This window comes from Triticum urartu, unplaced genomic scaffold, assembly GCF_056163025.1.
Source record: "Triticum urartu cultivar PI428250 unplaced genomic scaffold, HENAU_Tu73 scaffold2, whole genome shotgun sequence".
NCBI classification, from domain to species: Eukaryota; Viridiplantae; Streptophyta; class Magnoliopsida; order Poales; family Poaceae; genus Triticum; species Triticum urartu.
In genome coordinates this window covers 611,942-622,670 of record NW_028260368.1, presented here as the reverse complement: position 1 = coordinate 622,670, position 10,729 = coordinate 611,942, and positions in this window count along the sequence as shown.

The following is a 10,729-nucleotide window of genomic DNA, read 5'->3' as shown; positions in this document are numbered from 1 at the left end:
GGAAAGATCATTTCTACTGATAGTCATAAGATACTTTTATCAAGTAGTGGGAAGACTATAAGTATTCCTTTAGTTAACCACCGTCGCTCTAACAAAAATACTTGTATGCACCAAAAACCCCGGGTTCCACGGGGTAAATCCATTAAAAAAGGACAAATTTTAGCAGAAGGAGCTGCTACAATTGGGGGCGAACTTGCTTTAGGAAAAAACGTATTAGTAGCTTATATGCCATGGGAAGGTTACAATTTTGAAGACGCAGTACTAATTAGCGAACGTTTGGTATATGAAGATATTTATACCTCTTTTCACATCCGGAAATATGAAATTCAGACGGATACGACAAGCCAGGGCTCCGCTGAAAAAATCACTAAAGAAATACCACATCTAGAAGAACATTTACTCCGCAATTTGGACAGAAATGGAGTTGTTAGGTTGGGATCCTGGGTAGAAACTGGTGATATTTTAGTAGGTAAATTAACGCCTCAGATAGCGAGCGAATCATCTTATATCGCGGAAGCTGGATTATTACGGGCCATATTTGGCCTTGAGGTTTCCACTTCAAAAGAAACTTCTCTGAAATTACCTATAGGTGGAAGAGGGCGCGTTATCGATGTGAAATGGATCCAAAGGGACCCGCTCGACATAATGGTTCGTGTATATATTTTACAGAAACGTGAAATCAAAGTTGGGGATAAAGTAGCCGGAAGACATGGGAATAAAGGGATCATTTCCAAAATTTTGCCTAGGCAAGATATGCCCTATTTGCAAGATGGAACACCCGTTGATATGGTCTTCAATCCCTTAGGAGTACCCTCCCGAATGAATGTGGGACAAATATTTGAAAGCTCGCTCGGATTAGCGGGGGATCTGCTAAAGAAACATTATAGAATAGCACCCTTTGATGAGAGATATGAGCAAGAGGCTTCAAGAAAACTTGTGTTTTCAGAATTATATGAAGCCAGTAAAGAAACAAAAAATCCATGGGTATTTGAACCCGAGTACCCGGGAAAAAGCAGAATATTTGATGGAAGAACAGGCGACCCCTTTGAGCAACCTGTTCTAATAGGGAAGTCCTATATCTTAAAATTAATTCATCAAGTTGATGAGAAAATTCATGGGCGTTCTACTGGGCCCTACTCACTTGTTACACAACAACCGGTTAGAGGAAGAGCCAAGCAAGGGGGACAACGAGTAGGAGAAATGGAAGTTTGGGCTTTAGAAGGATTTGGTGTTGCTCATATTTTACAAGAGATACTTACTTATAAATCTGACCATCTTATAGCTCGCCAAGAAATACTTAATGCTACGATCTGGGGAAAAAGAATACCTAATCATGAGGATCCTCCAGAATCTTTTCGAGTGCTCGTTCGAGAACTACGATCTTTGGCTCTAGAACTGAATCATTTCCTTGTATCTGAAAAGAACTTCCAGGTTAATAGGGAGGAAGTTTGATCGGAATAAATATAAATTCTTTTCTTATTTCTATTTTATGATTGACCAATATAAACATCAACAACTTCAAATTGGACTCGTTTCCCCTCAACAAATAAAGGCTTGGGCTAACAAAAACCTACCTAATGGAGAAGTCGTTGGCGAAGTCACAAGGCCCTCTACTTTTCATTATAAAACCGATAAACCAGAAAAAGATGGATTGTTTTGCGAAAGAATCTTTGGACCCATAAAAAGCGGGATTTGCGCTTGTGGCAATTCTCGAGCGAGCGGAGCTGAAAACGAAGACGAAAGATTTTGCCAAAAATGCGGGGTCGAATTTGTGGATTCTCGGATACGAAGATATCAAATGGGATACATCAAACTCGCATGTCCCGTGACTCATGTGTGGTATTTGAAAGGTCTTCCTAGTTATATCGCGAATCTTTTAGATAAACCTCTTAAGAAGTTGGAGGGCCTAGTATACGGCGATTTCTCTTTTGCTAGGCCCAGCACTAAAAAACCCACTTTTTTACGATTACGAGGTTTATTCGAAGAGGAAATTGCATCCTGTAACCACAGCATTTCTCCCTTTTTTTCTACCCCAGGCTTTGCAACATTTCGAAATCGGGAAATTGCGACAGGAGCAGGTGCTATTAGAGAACAATTAGCAGATTTGGATTTGCGAATTATTATAGAGAATTCTTTGGTCGAATGGAAGGAATTAGAAGACGAGGGGTATAGTGGAGATGAGTGGGAAGATAGAAAAAGACGAATAAGAAAAGTTTTTTTGATTAGACGCATGCAATTGGCGAAACATTTTATTCAAACAAATGTAGAACCAGAATGGATGGTTTTGTGCTTATTACCGGTTCTTCCTCCCGAATTGAGACCTATTGTTTATAGGTCTGGAGATAAAGTAGTGACTTCAGACATTAATGAACTTTATAAGAGAGTTATCCGTCGGAACAACAATCTTGCCTATCTATTAAAAAGAAGTGAATTAGCGCCAGCAGATTTAGTAATGTGCCAGGAAAAATTGGTACAAGAAGCCGTGGATACACTTCTTGATAGTGGGTCCCGCGGGCAACCGACGAGGGATGGTCACAATAAAGTATACAAATCACTTTCAGATGTAATTGAAGGTAAAGAGGGAAGGTTTCGCGAGACTCTGCTTGGGAAACGGGTCGATTACTCGGGGCGTTCTGTCATTGTTGTGGGTCCTTCGCTTTCATTACATCAATGTGGATTACCTCTAGAGATAGCAATAAAGCTTTTTCAGCTATTTGTAATTCGCGATTTAATCACGAAACGCGCCACTTCTAATGTAAGGATTGCTAAAAGGAAAATTTGGGAAAAAGAACCCATTGTATGGGAAATACTTCAAGAAGTTATGCGGGGACATCCTGTACTGTTAAATAGAGCACCTACCCTGCATAGATTAGGCATACAGGCCTTTCAACCCACTTTAGTAGAGGGGCGTACTATTTCTTTACACCCATTAGTGTGTAAGGGTTTCAATGCGGACTTTGATGGAGATCAAATGGCTGTTCATCTACCTTTATCCTTGGAAGCTCAGGCAGAAGCCCGTTTACTTATGTTTTCTCATATGAATCTCTTATCTCCCGCTATTGGGGATCCTATTTGCGTACCAACCCAAGACATGCTTATCGGGCTTTATGTATTAACGATTGGAAAGCGTCGAGGTATTTGTGCAAATAGATATAATAGTTGCAGAAACTACCCAAATCTAAAAGTAAATTACAATAATAATAATAATTTTAAATATAGGAAAGATAAAGAACCCCATTTTTCTAGTTCTTATGATGCACTGGGAGCTTATAGACAAAAACTAATCAGTTTAGATAGTCCCTTGTGGCTACGATGGAACCTGGATCAACGCGTCATTGGGTCAAGAGAAGTTCCGATTGAAGTTCAATATGAATCTTTGGGGACTTATCATGAGATTTATGCCCACTATCTAATAATGGGAAATAGAAAAAAAGAAATTCGTTCGATATACATTCGAACCACTCTTGGTCATATTTCTTTTTATAGAGAAATAGAGGAAGCCATACAAGGATTTAGTCAGGCCTATTCATACACTACCTAAACAAGAAAGTTAGATTCGGCGATGCCCCTCCCCTTTCGGGGGGCATTCCGATTTCCCTAGTATCATCATTATTTGCCACGCGAATCCAGATTGAGATTGAGGCAATTAAGTTAATTAAATTTTCGAATCACTGACTCAGGCCCATTGTCGAATCCTACTCAGCAATTGTCGAATCCTACTCAGCCGAAAAGGGGGTACTTATGTATGGCGGAACGGGCCAATCTGGTCTTTCATAATAAAGAGATAGACGGAACTGGTATGAAACGACTTATTAGCAGATTAATAGATCATTTTGGAATGGGATATACATCCCATATACTGGATCAACTAAAGACTCTGGGCTTCCATCAAGCCACTACTACATCGATTTCGTTAGGAATCGAGGATCTTTTAACAATACCCTCTAAGGGATGGTTAGTCCAAGACGCGGAACAACAGAGTTTTCTTTTGGAGAAACACTATTATTATGGGGCTGTACACGCGGTAGAAAAATTACGCCAATCTGTTGAGATATGGTATGCGACAAGTGAATATTTGAAACAAGAAATGAATTCAAATTTTCGGATAACGGATCCTTCTAATCCAGTCTATCTAATGTCTTTTTCAGGAGCCAGAGGAAATGCATCTCAAGTACACCAATTAGTAGGTATGAGAGGATTAATGTCGGACCCTCAAGGACAAATGATTGATTTACCTATTCAAAGCAATTTACGCGAGGGACTTTCTTTGACAGAATATATAATTTCCTGCTATGGAGCCCGCAAAGGGGTTGTAGATACTGCTGTGCGAACAGCAGATGCTGGATATCTTACACGTAGACTTGTTGAAGTAGTTCAACATATTATTGTGCGTAGAAGAGATTGTGGTACTATCCGAGGTATTTCTGTAAGTCCTCAAAATGGGATGACGGAAAAACTTTTTGTCCAAACACTAATTGGTCGTGTATTAGCAGACGATATATATATCGGTTCACGATGCATTGCCGCGCGAAATCAAGATATTGGAATTGGATTAGTCAATCGATTCATAACTGCCTTTCGAGCACAACCATTTCGAGCACAACCAATATATATTAGAACCCCCTTTACTTGCCGAAGCACTTCTTGGATCTGTCAATTATGCTATGGCCGGAGTCCTACTCATAGTGATCTGGTCGAATTGGGAGAAGCCGTAGGTATTATTGCAGGTCAATCAATTGGGGAGCCAGGGACTCAACTAACATTAAGAACTTTTCATACTGGCGGAGTATTCACAGGGGGTACTGCCGACCTTGTACGATCCCCTTCGAATGGAAAAATAAAATTCAATGAGAATTTGGTTCACCCCACACGTACCCGTCATGGGCAGCCTGCTTTTCTATGTTATATAGACTTGCATGTAACTATTCAGAGTCAAGATATTCTATATAGTGTGAATATTCCCTCAAAAAGCTTGATTCTAGTGCAAAATGATCAATATGTAAAATCCGAACAAGTAATTGCGGAGATTCGTGCCGGAACGTCCACTTTACATTTTAAAGAAAGGGTACAAAAGCATATTTATTCTGAATCAGACGGCGAAATGCACTGGAGTACTGATGTTTACCATGCGCCCGAATATCAATATGGTAATCTTCGCCGATTACCAAAAACAAGCCATTTATGGATATTGTCAGTAAGTATGTGCAGATCCAGTATAGCGTCTTTTTCACTCCACAAGGATCAAGATCAAATGAATACTTATGGTAAAAAAGATAGGGAAATTCTTGATTATTCAACGTCGGATCGAATCATGTCCAATGGCCATTGGAATTTTATCTATCCTTCTATTTTTCAAGATAATTCAGATTTGTTGGCGAAAAAGCGAAGAAATAGGTTCGTCATTCCATTACAATATCATCAAGAACAAGAGAAAGAACTAATATCCTGTTTTGGGATTTCGATTGAAATCCCCCTTATGGGTGTTTTACGTAGAAATACTATTTTTGCTTATTTTGACGATCCCCGATACAGAAAAGATAAAAAGGGTTCAGGAATTGTTAAATTTAGATATAGGACCCTAGAAGAAGAATATAGGACTCGAGCGGAAGACTCAGAAGAGGAATATGAGACCCTAGAAGACGAATACAGGACCCGAGAGGACGAATATGAATATGAAACCCTAGAAGAATCTAAATATGGAATCCTAGAAGACGAATACGAATATGAAACCCTAGAAGACGAATATGGGAGCCCAGAAAACGAATATGGGAACCCAGAGAACGAATATAGGACTTTAGAGAAAGACTCAGAAGAGGAATATGGGAGCCCAGAGAGCAAATATAGGACCCAAGAGGACGAATATGGAACTCTAGAGGAAGACTCAGAAGACGAATATGGCAGCCCCGGGGAAAGCGCAGAGGAAAAATATGGTACTTTAGAGGAAGACTCAGAAGAAGATTCAGAGGACGAATACGAGAGCCCAGAGGAAGATTCCATCTTAAAAAAAGAGGGTTTGATTGAGCATCGAGGAACAAAAGAATTTAGTCTAAAATACCAAAAAGAAGTAGATCGGTTTTTTTTCATTCTTCAAGAACTTCATATCTTGCCGAGATCTTCATCCCTAAAGATACTTGACAATAGTATTATTGGAGTGAATACACAACTCACAAAAAATACAAGAAGTCGACTAGGCGGACTGGTCCGAGTGAAGAGAAAAAAAAGCCATACGGAACTCAAAATATTTTCCGGAGATATTCATTTTCCTGAAGAGGCGGATAAGATATTAGGTGGCTGTTTGATACCGCCAGAAAGACAAAAAAAAGATTCTAAGGAATCAAAAACAAGGAAAAATTGGGTCTATGTTCAACGGAAAAAAATTCTCAAGAGCAAGGAAAAGTATTTTGTTTCCGTTCGCCCTACAGTGGCATATGAAATGGACGAAGGAAGAAATTTAGCAACACTTTTCCCGCAGGATCTCTTGCAAGAAGAAAATAATCTCCAAATTCGACTTGTCAATTTTATTTCTCATGAAAATAGCAAGTTAACTCAAAGAATTTATCACACAAATAGTCAATTTGTTAGAACTTGCTTAGTAGTGAATTGGGAACAAGAAGAAAAAGAAAAGGCTGGTGCTTCCCTTGTTGAGGTAAGAGCAAATGATCTTATTCGCGATTTCCTAAGAATTGAGTTAGTCAAGTCCACTATTTCGTATACACGAAAAAGGTATGGTAGGACAAGTGCAGGACCGATTCCCCATAATAGGTTAGATCGCGCCAATATCAATTCTTTTTATTCCAAGGCGAAGATTGAATCACTTAGCCAACATCCAGAAGCTATTGGCACTTTGTTGAATCGAAATAAAGAATACCACTCTTTGATGATTTTGTCGGCATCCAACTGTTCTCGAATTGGTTTATTCAAGAATTCAAAACATCCCAATGCGATAAAAGAATGGAATCCTAGAATTCCTATTCGAGAAATTTTTGGGCCCTTAGGCGCTATTGTAGCTAGTATATCGCATTTTTCTTCATCTTACTATTTACTAACGCATAATAAAATCCTGTTAAAAAAATATTTGTTCGTTGACAATTTAAAACAAACCTTCCAAGTACTTCAAGAACTTAAATACTCTTTAATAGATGAAAATAAAAGGATTTCTAATTTCGATAGTAACATAATGTTGGATCCATTCCTTTTGAATTGTCACTTTGTCCATCATGATTCTTGGGAAGAGACATTGGCAATAATTCACCTTGGACAATTTATTTGTGAAAATGTATGTCTATTTAAATCGCACATAAAAAAATCCGGTCAAATTTTCATTGTAAATATGAATTCCTTTGTTATAAGAGCAGCTAAACCTTATTTGGCCACTACAGGAGCAACTGTTAATGGTCATTATGGAGAAATCCTTTACAAGGGAGATAGGTTAGTTACGTTTATATATGAAAAATCGAGATCTAGTGACATAACGCAAGGTCTTCCAAAAGTGGAACAAATCTTTGAAGCGCGTTCAATTGATTCATTATCCCCGAATCTCGAAAGGAGAATTGAGGATTGGAATGAGCGTATACCAAGAATTCTTGGGGTCCCTTGGGGATTCTTGATTGGAGCTGAGCTAACCATAGCCCAAAGTCGTATCTCTTTGGTTAATAAAATCCAAAAGGTTTATCGATCCCAAGGGGTACAGATCCATAATAGACATATAGAGATTATTATACGCCAAGTAACATCAAAAGTGCGGGTTTCCGAAGATGGAATGTCTAATGTTTTTTCGCCTGGGGAATTAATCGGACTATTGCGAGCGGAACGAGCAGGACGAGCTTTGGATGAATCGATCTATTATCGGGCAATCTTATTGGGAATAACAAGGGCTTCCCTGAATACCCAAAGTTTCATATCTGAAGCAAGTTTTCAAGAAACTGCTCGAGTTTTAGCAAAAGCTGCCCTACGAGGTCGCATTGATTGGTTGAAAGGCTTGAAAGAAAACGTAGTTCTGGGGGGGATTATACCTGTTGGTACCGGATTCCAAAAATTTGTGCATCGTTCCCCACAAGACAAGAACCTTTATTTCGAAATAAAAAAAAAAAATCTATTCGCGTCGGAAATGAGAGATTTTTTGTTTCTCCATACAGAATTAGTTTCTTCAGATTCTGACGTAACAAACAATTTTTATGAGACATAAGAACCCCCATAAAAATATTTTTTACTTTACTAGACTTTTGAACTTAGAACACTAACAGGTCAAATTTTAGATTTTTAAGATTTTTATTTTAATAAGTAAAACAAGTCAGTTAATTCATTAAGGTGGTTATGTTTATACCATGTATCAATGGCCAACTCTTATCTTAGTACAAGGTTCTCTCGGAACAATTATTATTTATTTCAAGCTATTTCGGATCTTTCTTAATCTTCAAAAAGAACTAAATTCCGTAATGGAATGGTAGGATTAAAAAAAAGGAAGTGTGGAAAAAATGACAAGAAGATATTGGAACATTAATTTGAAAGAGATGATAGAAGCAGGAGTTCATTTTGGTCATGGTATTAAGAAATGGAATCCTAAAATGGCCCCTTACATTTCGGCAAAGCGTAAAGGTACTCATATTATAAATCTCGCTAGAACGGCTCGTTTTTTATCAGAAGCTTGTGATTTAGTTTTTGATGCAGCAAGTCAGGGAAAAAGTTTCTTAATTGTTGGTACCAAAAAAAGAGCAACAGATTTAGTAGCATCAGCTGCAATAAGGGCTCGTTGTCATTATGTTAATAAAAAGTGGTTCAGTGGTATGTTAACGAATTGGTCGATTACGAAAACTAGACTTTCTCAATTTAGAGACTTAAGAGCAGAAGAAAAAATGGGAAAATTCCACCATCTCCCAAAAAGAGATGTGGCAATCTTGAAGAGAAAATTATCTACTTTGCAAAGGTATCTCGGCGGGATCAAATATATGACGAGATTGCCAGACATTGTGATCGTCCTTGATCAGCAAAAAGAGTATATAGCTCTTCGGGAATGTGCCATTTTGGGGATTCCTACTATTTCTTTAGTCGATACAAATTGTGACCCGGATCTCGCGAATATATCGATTCCAGCCAACGATGACACTATGACTTCAATTCGATTGATTCTTAACAAATTAGTATTTTCAATTTGTGAGGGCCGTTCTCTCTATATAAGAAATCGTTGATTAAGAATATATAGTGAATTCTTGGGCAACTGCGTAAATTTATGGAATCACTTACTTTACTATATCTTTTTTTTTGCATAGAATTTTTTTTGCATAGAAAAAAGAAGGGGAATATTGATATATATTAGAGGGTATTGATATATATTATGATCTGATGTGCTTTCTTGGTATCCTAAATATAAGATTAATACTTCAAGTTGCTGAGTTGAGAAAGAGATGGTTGAATCAAAAGAATTCCTTTTTTGAAGTTCAATTTTTATCAGAGGACAATATGAATATTATACCTTGTTCCATTAAAACACTCAAGGGGTTATACGATATATCGGGTGTAGAAGTAGGCCAACACTTCTATTGGCAAATAGGAGGTTTCCAAATTCATGCCCAAGTACTCATCACTTCTTGGGTCGTAATTACTATCTTGCTAGGTTCAGTTGTCATAGCTGTTCGGAATCCACAAACCATCCCGACCGACGGTCAGAATTTTTTTGAATATGTCCTTGAGTTTATTCGAGACTTGAGCAAAACTCAGATTGGAGAAGAATATGGTCCCTGGGTTCCCTTTATTGGAACTATGTTCCTTTTTATTTTTGTTTCGAATTGGTCGGGTGCTCTTTTACCTTGGAAAATTATAGAGTTACCCCATGGGGAATTAGCAGCGCCCACGAATGATATAAATACTACTGTTGCTTTAGCTTTACTCACGTCAGCGGCATATTTTTATGCTGGTCTTAGCAAAAAAGGATTGAGCTATTTCGAGAAATATATTAAACCAACTCCAATCCTTTTACCAATTAACATCCTAGAAGATTTCACAAAACCATTATCGCTTAGCTTTCGACTTTTCGGGAATATATTGGCGGATGAATTAGTCGTTGTTGTTCTTGTTTCTTTAGTCCCCTTAGTAATCCCTATACCGGTCATGTTTCTTGGATTATTTACAAGCGGTATTCAAGCTCTTATTTTTGCAACATTAGCCGCAGCCTATATAGGTGAATCCATGGAGGGTCATCATTGAATTGACTCTTTTTGGAAATAGTATTTTTTTTTTTTGCAGCTTAGCTCAATTCATGCATGGTTCCAGATAATCTGCTTGGTTGCAAAAAAATAGTTAGAAATGCGTATGAATATATAGCCTAGAGTTGTAGGAGAGAGAATAGAATAGACTATATTATGGAATTTTCAAAGTATATATGCATTAAGGAGGGTGGAGTCAGGCTAGATCTATACTATAATATCCTTAATGTCTATAAGTGGAGTCCTCTTTTATGCAGGTTTCCACTTTAAGCAATGATTTTAGAATCCGATTCAATAGAAAATGAGAAAATATGCAAACAAAATAGAAGAAACAAATGTATATATATAGGATATTATATTATATATTCCTAGGTTAGATTCATTATCTAATCCGATATATGGATATGGAATTCCCTTCTATGTAGTTCGGACAATTCACATTATCATTTCAATTTGATTTCAATTTGTACTTTTTAGTTACTTTACTTCTCCCCAATAGAGCTTAGAAGTAAGAATTTATTGGTTGATTG